This window comes from Pleurodeles waltl, chromosome 8, assembly GCF_031143425.1.
Source record: "Pleurodeles waltl isolate 20211129_DDA chromosome 8, aPleWal1.hap1.20221129, whole genome shotgun sequence".
Taxonomy (NCBI): Eukaryota; Metazoa; Chordata; class Amphibia; order Caudata; family Salamandridae; genus Pleurodeles; species Pleurodeles waltl.
Genome location: NC_090447.1, coordinates 96649985 through 96670802, shown reverse-complemented (window position 1 = coordinate 96670802; position 20818 = coordinate 96649985).

Here is a 20818-nt window from a genome sequence, read left to right as displayed (position 1 = left end):
CTCACCCCCTTAGTAGCTTGGCACGAGTAGTCAGGCCTATCCCATAGGCAATGTGTAAAGCGTTTGCACAACACACACAACACATGTGACGCAATATCCCCACCACAAAGGAAACACAACACCAGATTATATGAAAATATACTGTATTGTACACAACACAATTATCAGATCAAACACACATATCAGTACTATTCTGCTACCTTAGCAGTTGTGAGAACATTACACATTAGTTACTCCGCAAACCAGCAGTAGTCACACATAACACACAGGTTACTCAGTATTCTGCAACATAAGCAGTAGTGAGGACAACACGTTATTACACCAAAACACTTGTCATAAGACTATCTTAAAATGCCCATAGTAGGAACATTAGAAAACATATGGCAAGTTAGAAAAACATATTAGCAAGCATGTCCATAAAAGGAACATTTGCATATGCACACAAAAACATCATAAAACAGGTAGGCAATATATATTAAGTTGAAAAGTCTTTAGAAAGAACTTTAGATTATATATATGGATCCTTTTAGGGAATACCTGTTCTGGTGATAAAGGCACCTCCAGGGCCTGAGAAACGAAAACAAGGGGGCCCCCGGTGCTCCCTGCGCAAAACGGGGGCCTCGTGATGCTGTAGAGTGAGAGGAGCGGCACACACCCTCTCTGATTCTTATACTGGGCCCCTCCTGGGGCCTTTGACCTCTGGGGCCCCCTCCTGGCCTCAACCGGCCTTCAAAAGGAGGGGCCACAAACAGCAAGAGGAAGGGCGAAGGAGGGGGGCGCCACACCCCCCTCCGGTTTAGTGACGGGCCCCTCTGGGGGCCCGTGATCACTGGGGGCCCCCCCGGGCCTCTCAGTGGCCCTTTCACGGGGGACCACGACCAGGTCCAAGACTCACCCCATACCTTAGGGGTGACTTACATGTAGTAAAAGGGGAGTTCTGGGCCTGGCAAGTAAATTTAGATGCCAGGTCCCTGTGGCAGAAAACTGCGCACACAGGCCCTGCGCTCGCAGGCCTGAGACAGGTTTGAAATTCTACTTCTGTGCGTGGCGCAAGCAGCGCTGCAGGCCCACTAGTAGTATTTAATTTACAGGCCCTGGGTATAGAGATACCACTGTACAAGGGACTTATAGGTAAATTAAATATGCCAATTAGGTATAAGCCAATCATACCAACTTTAGATGGGAGAGCACCTGCACTCTAGCACTGGTCAGCAGTGATAAAGTGCTCAGAGTCCTAGAGCCAACAGCAAGAGGTCAGAAAAACCAGGAGGAAGGAGGCAAAAAGACTGGGGATGACCCTGCGTAAGGAAAAAAGTCCAACATCTTCTTACTGGTGAGGTCATTGAAAAGGGCAACAATGGAGCCATAGTTCTTAATGAACCTCCTGTAATACCCAGTGAGACCTAAGAAGGCTCTGACCTGGGTCTCTGCAGTAGGGGGAGCCCAGTCCATAATGGTCTGAATCTTCCCCTGCAGTGGTTCAATCTGTTCTCTGCCTACCAGGTGTCCCAGATAAACCACTTTCCCCTGCCCTCTCTGGCACTTTGAAGCCTTGATAGTTAGGCTTGCCTTTTGCAGGGCCTCCAAAACTTTGCAGAGGTGGACCAGGTGGTCATCCTAGGTGGAGCTAAATATAGCAATATCATCTAAGTATGTTGACCTGAAAGCTTCCAAACCTTGCAGGACTGTATTCACCAGCCTCTGAAAAGTGGCAGGTGCATTTTTCAAACCAAACGGCATAACAGTGAATTGATAATGCCCTGCTATGGTAGAAAATGCCGTTTTTGCTTTAGCATCCTCTGACAATTTGATCTGCCAATACCCTGCAGTCAAATCAAAGGTGCTTAGATACTTAGCAGATGCCAGTGTATCTATTAGCTCATCTGCCCTGGGTATAGGGTGAGCATCAGTTTTGTTTACTGTATTAGGACCCCTATAGCCCACATAAAACCGCATTTTCCTCTTTCCATCTTTGCTATGCGGTTCGGGGACAAGCACCACTGGGATGGCCCAGAGGCTATCAGAAGCCTCAATAACTCCTAGATCCAACATTTTCTGAACCTCTGTTTTTATGCAATCTCTGACATGGTCAGGTTGCCTGTAAATTTTACTTTGAATAGGTAAACTGTCTCCAGTATCAATTGTATGTTTACACCAAGTAGTTGTACCAGGTGTGTGTGAAAAGAGTTCAGAAAACTGTCCCAGGAGATTTTTACAGTCTTCCTTCTGCTCAGCAGTAAGGCAGTCTGTAAGAACCACTCCTTCCACTTAGCCATCAGCTTCAGTGTTGGAGAAGAGGTCAGGGAGAGGGTTACTCTGTTCCTCCTGCCCCTCATCTGTGGCCATGAGCAGGTTTAAGTCAGCCCTGTCATAGTAAGGTCTCAGGCGATTGACATGAAGCACCCTAAGGGGACTTCTGGCAGTGCCCAGGTCCACCAGGTAGGCGACCTCACCTTTCCTTTCCACAATGAGATGGGGTCCACTCCATTTGTCCTGGAATGCTCTTGGGGTCACAGGCTCCAATACCCACACCTTCTGTCCTGGGTGGCACTCTGTTAGGACAGCCTTCTGGTCATGCCATTGCTTTTGGAGCTCTTGGCTGGCCTGAAGGTTTGTAGAGGCCTTTTTCGTGTACTCAGCCATTCTAGATCTTAGGCCAAGCACATAGTCCACAATGTCTTGCTTTGGAGGTTTTAAAGGTTGTTCCAAACCCTCCTTAACAAGAGCAAAGGGACCCCTAACAGGGTGACCAAATAGGAGATCAAAGGGGCTGTAGCCCACTCCTTTTTGGGGTACCTCCCTGTAGGCGAAAAGGAGGCATGGCAAGTGGACATCCCATCTCCTTCTGAGTTTTTCAGAGTCCCATGATCATGCCTTTGAGAGTTTTATTAAACCTCTCAACCAATCCATTCGTTTGTGGATGATAAGGGGTGGTGAACTTGTAGGTAACACCACACTCCTTCCACATTGCCTTGAGGTATGCAGACATGAAGTTACTACCTCTGTCTGATACAACTTCCTTAGTGAATCCCACCCTGGAAAAGATTCCCAGGAGGGCCTTTGCCATGGCAGGTTCTGTAGTGGTCCTTAAGGGGATAGCTTCTGGGTACCTTGTGGCATGGTCCACCACCACAAGTATGAATCTATTGCCAGAAGCTGTTGGAGGGTCAAGGGGGCCAACAATATCAACCTCTACCCTTTCAAAGGGCACCCCAACCACTGGCAGTGGAATTAAGGGGGCCTTTAGGGTGCCACCAGTCTTGCCACTGGCTTGGCAGGTGACACAGGAGCGACAAAACTCCTTTGTGTCTTCTGACATATGGGGCCAGTGAAAAAGTGGAACAAGTCTCTCCCATGTTTTACTCTGGCCTAAATGCCCAGCTAAGGGAATGCCATGACCAGGAGTTAGGAGGAATTCTCTGTACTGAAGGGGGATGACCAGTCTCCTGGTAGTACCAGGTTTAGAGTCCCTTGCTTCAGTATAGAGGAGATTATTCTCCAATAAACTCTGTGGCTGTCATTGACATCCCCATTCTGCTGTTTGACAGCTTGCTGTCTCAGACCCTCCAGTGTGGGACAGGTTTTTAGTTTCAAACTCAGCTCTTCCCTGGCAGGCCCCGCTGCACCCAAAAGCTTGGCTGTATCAGATTCCAGCTCCTCTGGTGTAGGTTCTGCACAGGGAGAGAATTCCTCTTCCTCAAAAGGGGAATCATCTGTGGAGGGAGGGATAGTGGACAAGGGTTTGCCCTCCTTACCCCTAGTTTTTGGGAGCACTTGGTCCATCATTCCAGGATCCAAGTTTTCCTGTCCTCTTTGCTTCTTGGCCTGAGCCCTGGTAAGAGCAAAGATATGCCCAGGAATGCCCAGCATTGCTGCATGGGACTCCAACTCCACTTCAGCCCAAACTGAAGTCTCCAAATCATTGCCTAGCAGACATTCTACAGGTAAATCAGTGGCTACCACAACTTTCTTTGGACCAGTAACCCCCCCCCGAGTTGAGATTCATAACAGCCATGGATTGGCTAACATTGTTGCTATGGGCGTCTGTCACTTGGTACTGTTGACCAAGTAGGTGCTGCTCAGGGGCAACCAGTTTTTCCATCACCATTGTGACTCTGGCACCCGTGTCCCTGTAGACCTCAACCTGAACACCATTAATCAGGAGTAGTTGCTTGTACTTATCCATATTAAGGGGACAAGCAACTAAGGTGGCGAGGTCAATGCCACCATCAGAGACTAAAACAGCCTCAGTGATCTCCCTAACTAGACCAACCCCAACTACATTACCAATGGTGAGCCCAGCTACACCATTTGATTGGCTATTAGTAGTGATTAGCAGAGCCTCAGTGACACAGTTAAGCACTAGACAGGCACACATATTAGGTGATAAACTATGAGCACTGGGGTCCTGACCAGTAGGATCCCAGAGAGACAGGGGAAAAACATACTGACATACAGGTAAAATGGGGGTAACATGCCAAGGAAGATGGTACTTTCCTACACATAGTAGTGGCTGTTGCATCCTCTTCAGACTCAGAGAAGGCTTGGGAGGGCAGAGGCATGACATCATCCATGGATTCAGGCTGGGAGTCATTATGGTCTGTCATTGAGGTCACGGGGATCTCTATTGTTCACCTTTCTTGTTCCTAGGTTCTGAGATCTGGATATTTGCAGATTGGTATGGACAGCTTGTAGACCTCCTTTCAGGGGGTCATATTTATTTCAGTGATCTTTGTTCAGTGGCCCAGTCCCAAGCAGCCTTGGTGGTGTCTTGGGTGGAAGAATAGTGCATAAGAAATGGACATCGACATGAGTTTCTGTTCAATGGTGTCAAAGGCTTTGTGTTTGGCATGTGTTGCTTTGGGGTAGTCCGGAAATATAATGCGTGAGGATTGATGCATAAGCTGGTTGCATGTCTGGGCTTCTCTAAGGATTGTGTTGTGGTCATGGAAATTCAAGACTTTAATGATCAGTGGCCATGGAGGGGCCCCAGGAGGAGGTTGTTGCAACTGTGTTCAGTGCACCCTCTCGATCACAAAACAGAGTGAGAGTGACTCCTCTGGCATACAAGAGCAAAGCAATGTCTCCATAAAGGTTATCGGATGGGCGATTCGACCCCCTCCGGGAACCGCCAGGTGGAGGTTACTTCTCTTGGAGCAGTTCTCCGTATCCTCCACCCTCGCCTCTAGGTCACAAACTTTCCATGTCATGGAGGTCACGGTGGATTTGAGGTCAGAGGAATCGTCCTTCATTGCAGATATGTGGCACTCGGCCTCCGTTTCCCAGGCGGAGACCGCTCTAAAGTCCTGTCTCAGCATGGCAACCTCAACACCAACCTCTCAAATTGTGGACTCCAGGGCCTCTCAAGATGTTTGAATGGTGCAGAGAATGTGCTGCATGTCTGAGGATGCGAAGGATGCCAGTTTTGGTTCTCCATCAGACAAACGTTTTTTCGCTTCCAGAACATTGGTGGTGTATTTATCAATTTTGGATTGAGAGATGGAGGCAGGGGTCTGTTCTTGCCCATGCTGGCAGCAGGGCAAAAAGAAGGGGAGGGCAGGAGGAAGCAGAGTCCACCTTGGCCCACAAGCGGCCACAGATATAACAATGAGTGGTAAGTTGCAGGAGTTTGAACAAGGAAGAGCCTCACCTCAGTTGCGGGCCATCAACTGCTAGTACATGAGGGAGTGTAGACACCATGCCCATGACTGGCTTGCTCTTGGGAGGCAATCAGAGGAGTGGCCTCGATGAGGTACAGTGTGTCTTCAGCCCAAGAGTTTGTAAATCTCAAGTAGTGGTTGCCCAATGATGTCAAGCAGTTCTGAAAAGGAGATCTGGGAGATCTGTGGAGTCAAGGGATTGTCGCCAATAATTTGCTTCTCCCTTCCAGCACCCTCAGGGCGTCCAGAACAGCAACAGGAGGTGGCAGGGCTGGGCGAGCCAGTGGAAGAGTCCCTCTCAGTGGCTCAGCAGGATCAGAGAGGAGGTCTCAGATAATAGCCCTGCACCCCCCACCAGTCGCTGGTGATGGGCAGTTCAAGTGTTCAGCTGGGTATTTGGGGGACGCCTAGAGGGCACACTCCCCCAGCCGAGCTGCATAGGGATTCTACGAAGGTAACTCTGGCTCCCAGCACAGTGTACTATCACTGTAAGGGCATCCAACCTCTAGAAATCAGTAGGCACAGTGGGGCAAGCAAAGAGCAGTAGAACACCAGAGAGTAGATCACCACAGGCCTCTCACCTTTTAAATCCCTCATGAACTCAACAGCCCCATCTTCTGCAGTGTGTGCGCCTCAGAGTAGATGTGGCCTCACGGCATACAGCCACTGGGAGGGTCAGTAGGCCTCACAGCAAAGACCTTCAATCATCAAATGACCACACTGCAGGATGCATGGTGTCATCCGGCTGCTGGAGTCCAAGTTGTGATGTTCGGCGGTTGCCCTGCCATGCTGTGAGTGGGGCCAATGCAGGATGAGGAGGCAGGATCCCCTCCTATGCCACCCACCTCAGCGGAGAAGAAGGTTAAATCCCTGGGCCACAAAGAAACCCAGGAAGCTGGTGGCAGTAGTCCAGGCTGCTACGCAGGCCCCGCCTGCCCAAAGGGCAGTGGTCAGGCATGAGGGGGTCCGCCGTGCATTTTCAGCAAGGGCCACTGCTGGTGCAGGAAGGCTAGGCATTAAAGAGGAGGAGATAGAAATTTGCATAAGGCCCCTGGGAGCCCATGGTCCTTTTCGCCAACATCTGGCTTGTCAGCAGCAGACCTAGGCAGCTGCCATGTTGAGTGTGGGAGAGGCAGTGCATCCTCGAGGTCACCAGTCCTCCAGGGGTCGGGAACATCATCCATGGGGGACACGTCACAGGTCTCATTCTTTTGGGGCATAAGGCCTCTCAATTATGTAATTAGGGGACCCAGGGAACTGGATTGAGCAGGATTGTTGGGGAAGGTGTGGGAGCGTTACTAAAATCCACCCACCATCTTGCCTGCTCTGGCCACGCCTCCCTCTTATGTTATATTTGTGCATAGAATGCTCTGTCCAGGGAAAGTCCTCCCATCTAACACCCCTCTCTGATAATGGGTGTGTATAGTAGGGTGTGTGAAGAAACTATATTCTACTCACAACTCTTTCAAAGCTGATGGGCATAAATAGTACAATCTGATAAACATCATTGTAGGAAAGTACCCTCTTTCTTGTCATGGTTACCCCCTCTTCTGCCTGATGTCAGTGTTTTTGACTGTGTTCACTGAGATCCTGCTAACCAGGACCCCAGTTATTATACTCTCTCTCCCAAAACTCTGTATTTCATCTCACAATTTGGCACACTGGTGCCCCATTATAAGTCTCTAGTATATAGTACCTAGGTACCCAGGGCATTGGGGTTCCAGGAGATCCCTATGGGCTGCAGCATATATTTTGCCACCCATAGGGAGCCCAAGCAAAGGGTTCTGCAGGACTGCCATTGCAGCCTGCGTGAAAAGGTGCAAGCACCCTTTCACTGACACTTTTCACTGCACCAGGTCACTTATAAGTCACCCATATGGCAGGCCTTCTAGTCTAGAGGAAAGGGTGCAAAACACCTGTGTGTGAGGGCACTCCTGCACTAGCAGAGGTGCCCCCATGAACTCCAGGCCCATTTTCCCAGACTTCGTGAGTGTGGGGATGCCTTTTTATGCCTGTACTGGACATAGGTCAATACCTATCTCCAGCTACATATTGGTAACTCCGAACATAGGCATGTTTGGTATCAAACATGTTGGAATCATACCCCAATGCTTTTGCAAGCACTGTTTGTATGATTCCATACACTCTATGGGGCTCCTTAGAGGACCCCTAGTATTGCCATCACAGCGTTCTGAGGGTTTCCAGGTAGCCCAAGCTGTTGCCATCTGCCAGACAGGTTTCTGCCCTCCGGCAGCTTGAGAAGATCAAACCCAGCCAGGCAGAACAAAGGATTTCCTTTGGGGGAGCGGTGTTACACCCTCTCCCTTTGGAAATAGGTGTTACAGGGTTGGAAGGGGTAGCCTCCCCAAGCCACTGGCAATGCTTTGAAGGGCACATTTGGTACCCTCCTTTCATAAATCAGTCTACACCTGTTCAGGGACCCTCAGTCCCTGCTCTGGCGTGAAACTGGGCAAAGGAAAGGGGAGTGACCATTCCCCCATCCATCACCTCCCCAGGGGTTTTGCTCAGAGCTCCTCCAGAGGGTCCTTGGGTTTTGCATCTTGGATTCAAGGTTGGCAGGTGTAGGAGGCTGGCCTGGCTTATAGTGGGTACCTTGTGGTACTTACACATTGTGCCAGGTCCAGTTATCCCTTATTAGTAGATTAGTAGTGTTCTAGCAGCTTAGGCTGATAGAGGTAGCTATAGCAGAGCAGCTTAGGCTGAACTAGGAGACATGCAAAGCTCCTACCATACCACTTATCTCATATAGCACTATATCATAAGAATCACAATACTCAGAGTTACTAAAAATAAAGGTACTTTATTTTAGTGACAATGTGCCAAAAATATCTCAGAGGATATACTCCCTCAGGAGGTAAGTAAAATACACAAAATATATACACAAACCAAAATCAGGTAAGTAAATCAGTCAGGATGCAGTAGGCCTAGGGGCAACACAAACCATACACTAAGAAAGTGGAATGCAAACCACTTAGGGGCCCCTGGCTTAGTGTAGTGTGTAGAGGGTCACTGGGAGTGTAAGAAAACACTAAGGGTGTCCAAGATACCCCACCCCAAGACCCTGAAAAGTAGGAGTAAAGTGACCCTACTTCCCCAGAAACACACTAAACTTGTAATAGGAGATTTTGCAAAGACCACAACAGACTGCAAAGCACTGAAGATGGATTCCTGGACCTGAGACCTGTAAAGGAAGGGGACCAAGTCCAAGAGTCACGAAAGTGTCCACGGGGGGCAGGAGCTCACTAAACCCCGGATGAAGGTGCAAAATGGCTGCCTCGGGTGGAAGAAGCTGAAGATTCTGCAACAACGGAAGGTGCCAGAAACTTCTCCTTTGCACAGAAGATGTCCCACAGTGTGCTGGAGGATGCAGAGTTGTTTCTACGCAGAAAGACTAAGAACAAGCCTTGCTAGCTGCAAAGGTCGTGGTTGAAGAAAAAGGGTGCTGCCCGGGCCCAGGAAGAACCAGGAGGTCGCCACTTGGACGAGGAGACAGAGGGGGCACTCAGCCACACAGAGAGCCCACGCAGAAGCAGGCAGCACCCACAGAAGTACTTGAACATGGGTTCAAGAGAACTGAGCATGGCAGTCATCTCAACACTACAAAAGGGAGTTCCACAAAGCCGGTTGTCAACTCAGCAAGTTGAGCAATGCAGGACGGAGTGCTGGGGACCTGGGCTGTGCTGTGCATGAAGGATTCCTTGCAAAAGTGCACAGAAGCCCTAGCAGCTGCAGTTCACGCAGTACACAGGATTACTGTCTGGCGTGTGGAGGCAAGGACTTACCTCCACCAAATTTGGACAGATGGACCACTGGACTGTCAGGGTCACTTGGATCCAGCTCCTGTGTTCCAAGGACCAAACTCGTCACGATGAGAGGGGACCCAGAGGACCAGTGAAGCAGAAGTTTGGTGCCTGCGGTAGCAGGAGGAAGATTCTGTTGACCCACAGGAGATTTCTTCTTGGCTTCCAGTGCAGGGTGAAGGCAGACAGCCTCCAGAGCATGCACCACCAGGAAACAGTCGAGAAAGCCGGCTGGATTAGGCGCTACAATGTTGCTGGTAGTCTTCTTGCTACTTTGTTGCAGTTTTGCAGGCGTCCTGGAGCAGTCAGCGGTCGATCCTTGGCAGAAGTCGAAGAGGCAGATGCAGAGGAACTCTGGTGAGCTCTTGCATTCGTTATCTGAAGAGAAATGCACAGGAGAGACCCTAAATAGCCCTCAGAAGAGGACTGGCTACCTAGTCAGGTAAGCACCTATCAGGAGGGGTCTTTGACGTCACCTGCTGGCACTGGCAACTTAGAGGCCTCCATTGTGCCCTCACACCTCTGCATTCAAGCTGGCAGAGGTCTGGGACACACTGAAGGAGCTCTGGGCACCACCCCTGGGGTGGTGATGGACAGGGGAGTGGTCACTCCCCTTTCCTTTGTCCAGTTTTGCGCCAGAGCAGGGGCTGGGGGATCCCGGAACCGGTGTAGACTGGTTTATGCAAGGAGGGCACCATCTGTGCCCTTCAAAGCATTTCCAGAGGCCAGGAGAGGCTACTCCTCTCAGGCCCTTAACACCTATTTCCAAAGGGAGAGGGTGCAACACCCTCTCTCAGAGGAAATCCTTTGTTCTGCCTTCCTGGGACTGGGCTGCCCAGACCCCAGGAGGGCAGAAGCCTGTCTGTGGGTTGGCAGCAGCGCTAGCTGCAGAGAGAACCCCAGAGAGCTAGTTTGTCAGTACCTGGGGTCCATGTGGGGTCCATGCTGGGGTAACCCCAAGGATGCATGGTATTGGCACCCCAATACCAGATTTGGCATGGGGGACAATTCCATGATCTTAGACATGTTACATGGCCATATTTGGAGTTACCATTGTGAAGCTACATATAGGTATTGACCTATATGTAGTGCACACGTGTAATGGTGTCCCCGCACTCACAGAGACCGGGGAAATTGCCCTGAACTATGTGGGGGCATCTTGGCTAGTGCCAGGGTGCCCTCACACTTAGTAACTTTACACCTAACCTTCACTAAGTGAAGATTAGACATATAGGTGACTTAAGTGTAGTGTAAAATGGCTGTGAAATAACGTGGACGTTATTTCACTCAGGCTGCAGTGGCAGTCCTGTGTAAGAATTGTCTGAGCTCCCTATGGGTGGCAAAAGAAATGCTGCAGCCCATAGGGATCTCCTGGAACCCCAGTACCCTGGGTACCTAGGTACCATATACTAGGGAATTAGAAGGGTGTTCCAGTGTGCCAATCAGAATTGGTAAAAATGGTCACTAGCCTGCAGTGACACATTTAAAAGCTAGAGAGCATAAGCACTGAGGTTCTGATTAGCAGAGCCTCAGTGACACAGTTAGGCACCACACAGGGAACACATTCGGACCAAAAATATGAGCACTGGGGTCCTGGCTACCAGGATCCCAGTGAGACAGGCAAAAACAAACTGACACACAAGTAAAAAATGGGGATAACATGCTAGGCAAGATGGTACTTTCCTACAGCAGGGAACTCTGGGAGTATCTGAGTGGCCAGTTCCAGCAGGTGACGTCAGAGCCCCCTCCTGATAGTTGGTCACCCAGCTAGTTGACCAATCCCCCTTTCAGGGCTATTTAGGGTCTCGCTCTTGGGTGGTTCCTCAGATTCGGACTGTAAGACACCAGCAGGATTCCTCTGCAACCTCCACTTCCACTTCTGACCGAAGAAATTGCATCTGGACACTCCAGGATCTGACAAGCTGCAACAAAGAAGCAAGACACCTCCTGCAACATTGTATCCACGGCTCCTTCCAGCGACTGCACCTCTGAGGACAGCCCAGCTTCAGCCTGCATCAGAAGGAAGAAGTAATCTCCCTTGGGGTGAAGGAGTCACTCCCCTGCTTCTGCAGACACCAACTGCAATGACGACTGGCTGTGTGGATCCCCTCTCCTGCTCAGCTGCATGGATCCTGCATCACGGGTGGTAGACTGAAGTGGTCACGACGGTCCTTTCTTCCAGTTGTCCAACTTGGGTGGAGGTAAACCCTTACCTGCCCACGCAGGACAGTACCCCCGTGCACAGCATCCTTTGCAGCTGCCAAGGCTTGTTGGTATCTTTTGCATCAGATCTTCAGGCATCTTGAAGCTCCAGCCCCCAGCACTCCAGCCTGCACAGCACAGCTCTCTGAGTGGTTCTCCGGCGGCGTGGGATCCTTTTTCATAATGCTGCTTGGACCTGTTCCTTGACTTTCGTGTCCCCATCCTGTGGGACTGCTGTGCGTGTTGCCTGGGTATTTGTGGGTTCTCTGTGTTGCTGAGGGCCCCCTCTGACTCCCTGTCCTGAGTAGAGTCCACCTGGTCCTTCCTGGTTCCCGGCAGCTCCACTTTCCGCTAATCGCGAGTTTTGTGTGTGCCAAGGCTCGTTGGCAGAATCCAAAGACGCAAACCTGACTACAATCCTCCTTCCAGCATGGGACATCACCTGAATCCTCCAGGAGCTTGACTTCATCTTCTTGGATGCAGTGCTTACTGTTTGTCTTTATCGTCAACTCACCTCTTGCACCTTTAGTCTGGTGGGTAGGGGCTCCTGCCCTTCCTGGACTCTGCTGTGCTTCTTCGACTTGGTCCCCTTCTTCCACAGGTCCTCTTGTCAAGGAATCCACTGTTGGTGTCTTGCAGTCTCTTCTGGGTTTTACATTCTTCTTCTTTTCTTCTAAGTGGGTGTTCTGGGGAACTTACAGTGATTTGCTCCTGCTTTCCTGGTCGCTGGGGTGGGTTGTGGTACTTACCTTTGGGCTTTCTGGGTACTCCCAGTTCCCCTCTACACACTCCACTTACCTTGGTGGGGGACCGACTTTCGCATTCCACTTTTTAAGTATATGGTTTGTGCTCCCCCAGGGCTATTTCTCATCTCCAATAACACACCTTCCCAAGCTGGCAAGTGTGCATACTACAGTGCATTAAAAGATCACTTGTGCCTTACTACTTTTAACAATTCCACGAGAGTTTAGCGAGATCTTAATATTTCTTCAAAATGAGTTACGCATCTACTCATCACAGTACTTATCTCTTACAGTCTCAAAAACAAGGACCACGATATGCATTCCTACTGAAGTAGTGTATTGAAAACTCATCTACCCTTTTTACTATTCTTAATCCTGGGAAAGTCCCCCAAGATCATAAAAACAAGTTAAAAACAATATACATTATTTTCTTTACATTAGTTCTCCCTTAGACACTCCTCTCTAAACTTAGAGGGCAGCACACCTTTCTGCTGCCCCCATTTAGCTTTGTTTCATTTTTTTCCACAACAAGCACAATTTTTGACAGTAAATAGTAATGGCGGCCATTTAATGTCTACCATTCCAACAGCCAGACAAACATCGCTGGACTCCCAAGAGCGAGAAGGCTCACAGGAAAAACAGGCACCTGGACCAATCACAGTGATCCATTTTTGATTCCGTGCTCTTGCGGGAGGCTCGTGGGACTCTCGTAACCCCTAAACCTAAAAATAAAATTATTTTTTAACCTTCATTTCTCAAAAACTACTGAACAGATCTACTTCAAATTACAAAAAGTACAATCTGCAGACCAAGATCTAGCTTCCTGATAAATTTGGAGTCATTCTGTCACACAGTTTTTCCTGTATCCATGTCTAAAGAAGTCTATGAAAAATGCTTGGGGATTTTATGTTTTGGGATCCCCTTTTTCTCGCAGCCCCTACTTGATGGATCACCCAAAAGTTAAGTTTCCAGGAGAGAGCTCAGGTGGATGAACTTTTTTTTGGAATGTTTCATAAAGATTCATCAAATGGGGCCAATGTCATTAGCAAACCAAAATACCCTCAGTCTATTGAAAAGCAGACCTAACTATAACTGCCTATATATATATATCCAACAATCAAACGTCACCTTGTTGCGAAAATAAAACGCCAAGTAGACAACGGACCGCCGCTCAAATCCACACAGCGGAATTTCTTCAATAACAGCAGCATTATCAACCCTACGCGTTTTGGAGTTCGGGTAGTCCCATTACATTCCACCTAAGTGACTTTTATTGAAATAAATTTCGCTGTGTGGATTTGAGCCGCGGTATGTCATCTACTTGGCGTTTTATTTTTGCATCGAGGTGACGTTTGATTGTTAGATGTATTAAGGGTTTGCTACCCTGCCGCGAGCTCACCGCTTTCAAGTGTCTGGGACTTAGCGACAAGCTGTATATGTATATATATATATATATACACATATATACTAAAATTTACTTAAAAAAACAAAGTTACATGGACATTATAGTTAGGTTCTGAAGTTACTCACACAAAACCATAGACATTGACTCCTAGTGTTTCATTTATATTTTTAATGACGTTATAAAAGTTGTCATGAGTGCAGTAATTTTTGGGGTAATTAGCAGTTCATGGTAAAAGCGCGTATTATAATTACCGTAAGGGGCGAGTTATAGTTACTTGAAATAACTGACTATAACTGCTGAATTTCCAAGGTTTTGTGCGCGTAAGTTCAGAACCTAACTATAACATCACTGTAGCCTTTGTTTTTTAAGTGAATTTCTGTGTTTTAATTTTTTTTTCTTTCCTAATTATAACGTTCCTGTAATCTTTATTTTTTCCAGTGAATTTCTATGTTATATTTACATACGGTAATTTTAATAACTGTGCGTTAATCAAACCACTGGCACATGCCCCCAGACCTAGCGCTGCGGGGGTTGACCTCATGGCCTGGCTTGCGGACAGGTCTTGCGGTCAACCCCTTATAAAGATCCAACCATGCAGGCCCTTCCACGTGTGCATGGCGGGAGCTGCCCTTACTTGGGCTACATTTTAAAAAGTATGTGGGAGGTGCGAAGGCCACCCCTCAGGTCCTGGGGACAATCACCTCCACTGGACAACATAAAAAGCAATATATGGGGTGGGCCGCACAACCCCCCATGTGCCCGGGACCACCACCTCCCAGGTGATCCATTTAAAAACATATGCAGTATGGGTGAGTGCGGACCTCACCCCCTCTCCCCAGGGACCACCACCTCCCTGGGGCAATTTTTTTTTTTTAAGGGGAGCTGCATGGACTCCCCTGGACCCTGGGGGTCACCACCTCCCCGGGGCCAAACACATAATTTAAAAAGGGAGGAGGCACATGGCCCCCCTGTATATGCCATTTTCGGCCCGGGACCCCATCCTCTGGGGCCCGAACACATATATAAGGGTGCCCTCATCCTTCAAATAGTTATGTGGACTGAAGGGGATCCTCTAGGCCCCTACAGTTCCACCTGGGCCTGCCTACTGCAGGAGCCGGTATTGCTCCAGCAAGAAGGGAACTGCTTTAAATAGGAGTTCCTTTGTTCTAGGGTTAAAAATAATGAGGGGGGCAGTCATGGACTTCCAGGGAACACCACCTCCCTGGGGCTATGTTAAACATTGTGGGGGGGGTCACGCAGCCTTCTTGTGGTGCCAATAATGGCCCTGGGGACCACCACCCCTTAGGGCCAGCTCCTCCTACGTCCAAGGGTGCCCACCCCTGGGACATAGCTGTTTGCTCTGACTTGGCAGGAGCTTTGACAGTTCCCACCAAGTCAGAGCAAACACTCAGGTTCCAGCGGGGAAGACCTGTCAAAGTGCTCCCACCTGCTGGAAGCGAAGGTTCATCTCGTTCTCTGTCCATAGGCAGGGAAAGGGCTAAAACTATTGCTCTTGCACACAGGTAGCTGCATGTTTAGCAGATCCCTATTTGCAAAAGCATTGGTGGCTTCCACAGGAGGCATGAAGCCGACTGGGACTGCGGGGGCCTTGAGGCTTACCCTGTGTTCCTATTGCAAACTGGGAGCCCTGGGGCACCCAGGATAAAATGGGCAGGGGATTGGGCTCCAGGGGCCAAAATCAGCCAGGGAAGGGGGCCACATGGCCCCCCTTTGGGGCTTTAAGTAGGCCAGGTCCTGCGGTTGTGAGCACTAGCAGTTCTTAAAAGCATGTGTTGAGATGAGTCCCTATCGAGCTTTCTATTATTGCCCTTACCCTCAGGATTAAAAAATAAATCTTAACTCAGCAGCAGTACTGTCTTTGATGTATCTTCAAATAGACTTGTTACAGTTCTTTCATAGTCTCATAATTTCAGTACTGAAGCATTTGAAATATTTTCTGCAAAGATGCTATTATTGTTGCTTATTTATTCCATGCAACTAACAACCATTGACAAAGCCCATAGTCCTGTCTTGTTGAAGGTGTAATGTTACTTGTTATATTATATATCTGGAAGCAATGACAGAAAGTGGAATCCAGTTTGGTAGTCTGAAAGTATGGAGCTATCTTCAATGAATTGTGAAATCTGGGTGAATGCTGCTCTTTCTGTCAGTTTGCACAGGAAAGGTCAATTTGTAATTGGTCTGTAGTCACTGGGGTCATGCGGGTCCAGGTTTATTTTTTTTAATAATGGGCATATATATGCATGTTTTAGGTCATCTGGAAAGATTCATTTAGTAAAAGAATTATTGACGATTCTTCTGGTGTGGCAGCAGAGATAGATGAAAGAAAGTTCTTGAAAATGTGTGGTGGACAAGAGTCAGAAGGGCAGCGGGAATGCTTGCTTGCTTTGACCTTATTCATAAATTCACTTTGTGATATTTGTTCGAAGGAATGCAAAGGCTGTGGGTGGTTGCTGGTGGTTTCCCTTAGTTTTCAATAGGAGTCCAACATATTTGCTTTGTTGTGTAATGTTTTGCCAGTTTCTCTGTGAATTCTTGAGTAATGGGATGAGTTTGTTCCGTGCATTTAGGGTTACAAAATTTGTAAGAATGTTATAAAATTCTTTATTTGCAGATTTGGCATTCTTAATTCTGTCTGAATGGCACTTTTTGTTTTGCTTTTTTAATTGTTGATTTGTATATTCTGTTAAGTTTGCGTAGATGAAGTTTGTCTCTGTTGTTAGTTTAGAGACAGATTTGTTGCAGCTTTCCGATTTATTGTTTTCTCTTTTTAAATTCTATATTTCTCCAAGGTGCTTTTTTTCTTTTGTCTTGTTTCGTTGTTGTTAGGGATATTAGGATATCAAAAGCTTCCTGTAGCCGCTCATGAAGTTTTTGAACAGAATGTATTGTGTCTAGATCGTTGCTGGCTGTTAGTTGTGTTTCTAAGTATTCAAAATTGAGTGTGTTCCAAGGTTGATAGGTGGATGAATGTAAAGTGGTCTTGGTATTGTTGATTTGTGGTGTTTATTTCAGTTAGAAAGCTACCAAATGGTGGCCTGACCATGTGACTGAAGTAATCCTTTAAAAGGTAGTTAGTTCTGGATTTGTAAAAATGACATCCATGATGTTTTCTACTATGTGTGTGAGACTGTGTACGATCTGATGTAGATGTGACCAGACCAGTGATGATAGTTTTTGGTTAAGGCATTTTGGGCTTGTCAAACCAAATGTTTAAGTGCCCAAAAATGCATATGTTAAAGTATAGTGTTATAAGATTTGAAACTGTGTCTAAAAACATGTCTGGGAATGGTGCATTGCTAGGTGGTGGGCTGTAAAGGAGGATGAAGTTACAAGAGGAAGTTGGTTTAGGGTTACATCTGGTGAAGAGAGCCTCATTACCTTGTAGGGAAAAGTTGTGTGTTTTGCAGAGATTTATTGGTTGCTTGTATATAACAGATAGTTCACCTTCTCTTTTGCCTATATGATTTTGTGTGATGGTTTGATAGCCTAGAGAAATGGCTTCATGCAACACGGAAGCCATGTCATCTCCCAACCATGATTCTGTTATGAAAAGGAAATCAGCTTGTGTGTCAGTGAGTAGGTCATAGATGTGGTGCTTGTTTTTAGAGTGTAACCTAGTATTTATTAGTAGGCATGTTAGAGACTGTTTTTTTCTGTTTTGTAGAGGAGTGAGTAGTGTATCTTGAAAGAGTAGCAGGTGTGTCATTAGTGCTGATATCAACTGCATGATGGTTGCAATAGTGTTGTTTTTCTTTATTTCGTTCATAGTCCAGATGGACAAGCATAGTGGGTGTTTGTGTTAGATATGATCACTGGAAGAGGTAACGTGTGCTGGAGTAGAGTGTGAGTAGTTTTGTTGTGTGTTTTTGGTAAAAAGAGGAGGAGGGTTTTGGTGGATGATATGATGGAAGGCTGAGTATAGATTTTGTCAGGATAAAAAAGGATTTGTTAGGATAAAGTAGAGGATAGATCTGGGGTTTTGTATGAATAGGGAGTGTGTGTCTGGATGCATTAAAATATGTATAATATGGCTTTGTGTTATGTTAGTGTACACAAGTAGAATGTCTTTGCTGTTATTATGTTTGAATGTTTGTGGATGTGGATGGCTTAAGGTGATTGCTGGTAAAGGAATAATTGGGCAGCATATCTGGCCCTGCCTAGCCCAAACAGGCCCAAACAGGCAATTGCCCTTTTTCTCTCCACCCTGAGCCGCAAAGCTTAGGCCAAGACCTAAAACCTGGTCTTAAATAGCCCTACTGGCCAATGGAACCCTAGCCCTAACCAATCAAAAAGCTAGCCCTAAACCCTAGAGCCAAAGAGAGCCCTGGCACTATTAACCAATCACTGTCCTAGCCCTACTAAGCTTTCCAAACCAAAGCTGTAAGTCCAATTAGAAGCCTAGCCCTAACAGCCAGTCAGAACTAAAATTCTAGCCCTAGCAATCAATCAGAAACCCTAGCCCTACCAGCCAGTCAGAACCCAAACCCTAGCCCCAGCAACCAATCAGAAACTCTACCCCTAACGGTTAATCAGAACTCAGACCCAAAGCCCTCAGTCAAATAGAAACCCTACCCCAGCAACCAATCAGATCAGAAGATGCAACAACCAGTAAAACCTTATATGAGGGGCAAGAGACTTTAAGCACAGGTTGATGAGTCAGGGAGCTACTGTTCAATTCTGAATCGCCTTGGATACAGGCAGGCTCAATCAACACTTGCTTCCTGATCTACTCTTCAGGTAAGGCCCAATTCTGAAGCCACTGAAATACAGTTTTTCGTGCATTTAAACTGATCACTTTTTCAAGCTAAAAACCAACAGCCACATAAACTTTCCAAAGACAGCTTGAAGCATAAAACATATTACACAGACTCCTAAAAATACTTTAGTTAGCCAATTAGGTGTATTTTGCCTTTTGAAACCTTGTAAGTGGCGGGGAGTGGGGTGAGGCGTAGTACAGTCTGAGAGAAAAACTAGAAGGGAAATTTATACAGCCAAGGGTAGAACAAAACAGCTGTTTAAAAGTAACAAGATTCCTGAGAACCAAGAGGTAAATTTAAACAGACACAGGTAGAACAGATGCAGCAGTTTAAAAGTACCAAGTCTGCAGAAAACCGAAATGCAAATATAAACAGACAGAGGTAGAAGAAAACCGCAGTTTAAAAGTACAACATTTGCAGAAAACCAAGAGATACATTTAAAAATCACGGGTATGGGAAAACACTTTTAAAATTACAAGAATAAGCAGAAAGTCTGTGTTCTTACCACCTTCTTTGTCTCTTGCTCAATGTATATTTGATCCATTAGTGTAACAAAACAATTGACAGAATACAAAGAGAGTGGAGCCTCAACTCAACCAATGTCATATGGACAAGCTACTACTGTTCTTGGCACTGACTTTGCAACCTCTGAGACCAGGGCCCACCGAGGCAGTGCCAGGGGTCTCAAGGGGTAAGCCAGGAGTCTCAGCAGTGACCCCTGACGAATCCTAAATGACTTTCATGACACTGGGCGGTACAATTTTTTTTTATTCCTTCTGAATGTGGAAAAATATGTCAGAGAAATGAAAGGAAAATATGCCATTTTAGGCAAATATTAAGGCTTGCAGGCCATAGTAGGTAAAAAAAAAAAAACTTTGTTGGATCCTGGGAAGCACACTACCCTACACTCCCCTGGGTGTCTAGCTTACGGAAATTCTTGGGTTTGGTAAGTTTCCCTGGGTGGCCGCTGAGCGCAGGGCCAAAAAACTGCAGCTAAACCTGTAGTTGATGTTTCCACATTATGGCCCTCATCCTGACCTTGGCGGGAATCGAGCCGGCGAAGTGGAAGCTGTGCGACGGGTGCAGTTGCACCCGTCGCGTATTTCACTGTCTGCACAGCAGACAGTGAAATACATTTAGGGGCCCTCTTACGGGGGCCCCTGCAGTGCCCATGCCAGTGGCATGGGCACTGCAGGGGCCCCCAGGGGCCCCGCGACCCCCCCTACCGCCATCCGGTTCCCGGCGGGCGGACCGCCGGGAACTGGATGGCGGTAGGGGGGGTCGGAATCCCCTCGGCGGCGCAGCAAGCTGCGCCGCCTTGGAGGATTCCAACGGGCAGCGGAAAACCGGCGGGAGCCCGCCGGTTTTCCTGCACTGACCGCGGCCAAAGCGCCACGGTCAGAATGCCCTGCGGGGCACCGCCGGTCTGTCGGCGGTGCTGCCGCCGACCCTGGCCCCGGCAGTCTAAGACCGCCGGGGTTAGAATCACCCCCTATGTGTTGGGCACCGCCCTTTTGTGGGTGCTAGGTCCACCCACACAGGTGATGTTTCATTTCTTTATACACAAATTTTATTGGTTTTGATGACAGTGTGGCAAACTCCAATAAACACAATTCTTGTGTCCCGTTCCAGCCACATCTTCCCCACCTCCACCCTCTGCAGCCAGTCTCAACAGCAAATGACAGTTCCAGGTACAGTTCTCTACATGGAAGGCAGTCCGTATTGTTTCCACCATTTGCACTATATTTTGCTGAATTTCCAGGGGCAACCCTAGGGAGTATAGATTAGTTCCTCCTGTTTGGCACACCAGTCCATACCAGTCCACCATAATTTGAGACTGGGTGATTTTGGCAGCTTCCAAGAGCATAAAATATTACATTTAACTACCAAGGCAGCCAACTCCACCAACATCTTCTATGCCTGTGCTCCCCCAAATTCCTCCATTAAGCTCAACAGGGCTTGCTTTGAAGTCAGTTTAACCGAATTGTTAAAGATCGCCAAAAGGATGTCACCTTCAAAGGCCCAATACTAAGTGATCTCAGGGCTCTGCCAGACCATGTGATAGAACTCGGCTGTGTGATATTGCTGGCAAGCATAGCTGGGGTCAGAGACAGTATACAAATATCCCAGCCATTGGGGTGTTATGTAAGTACTGTGCAGGTAATGTATTTGGATCAATCTAAATTATGCATAGATCGCTAATTCT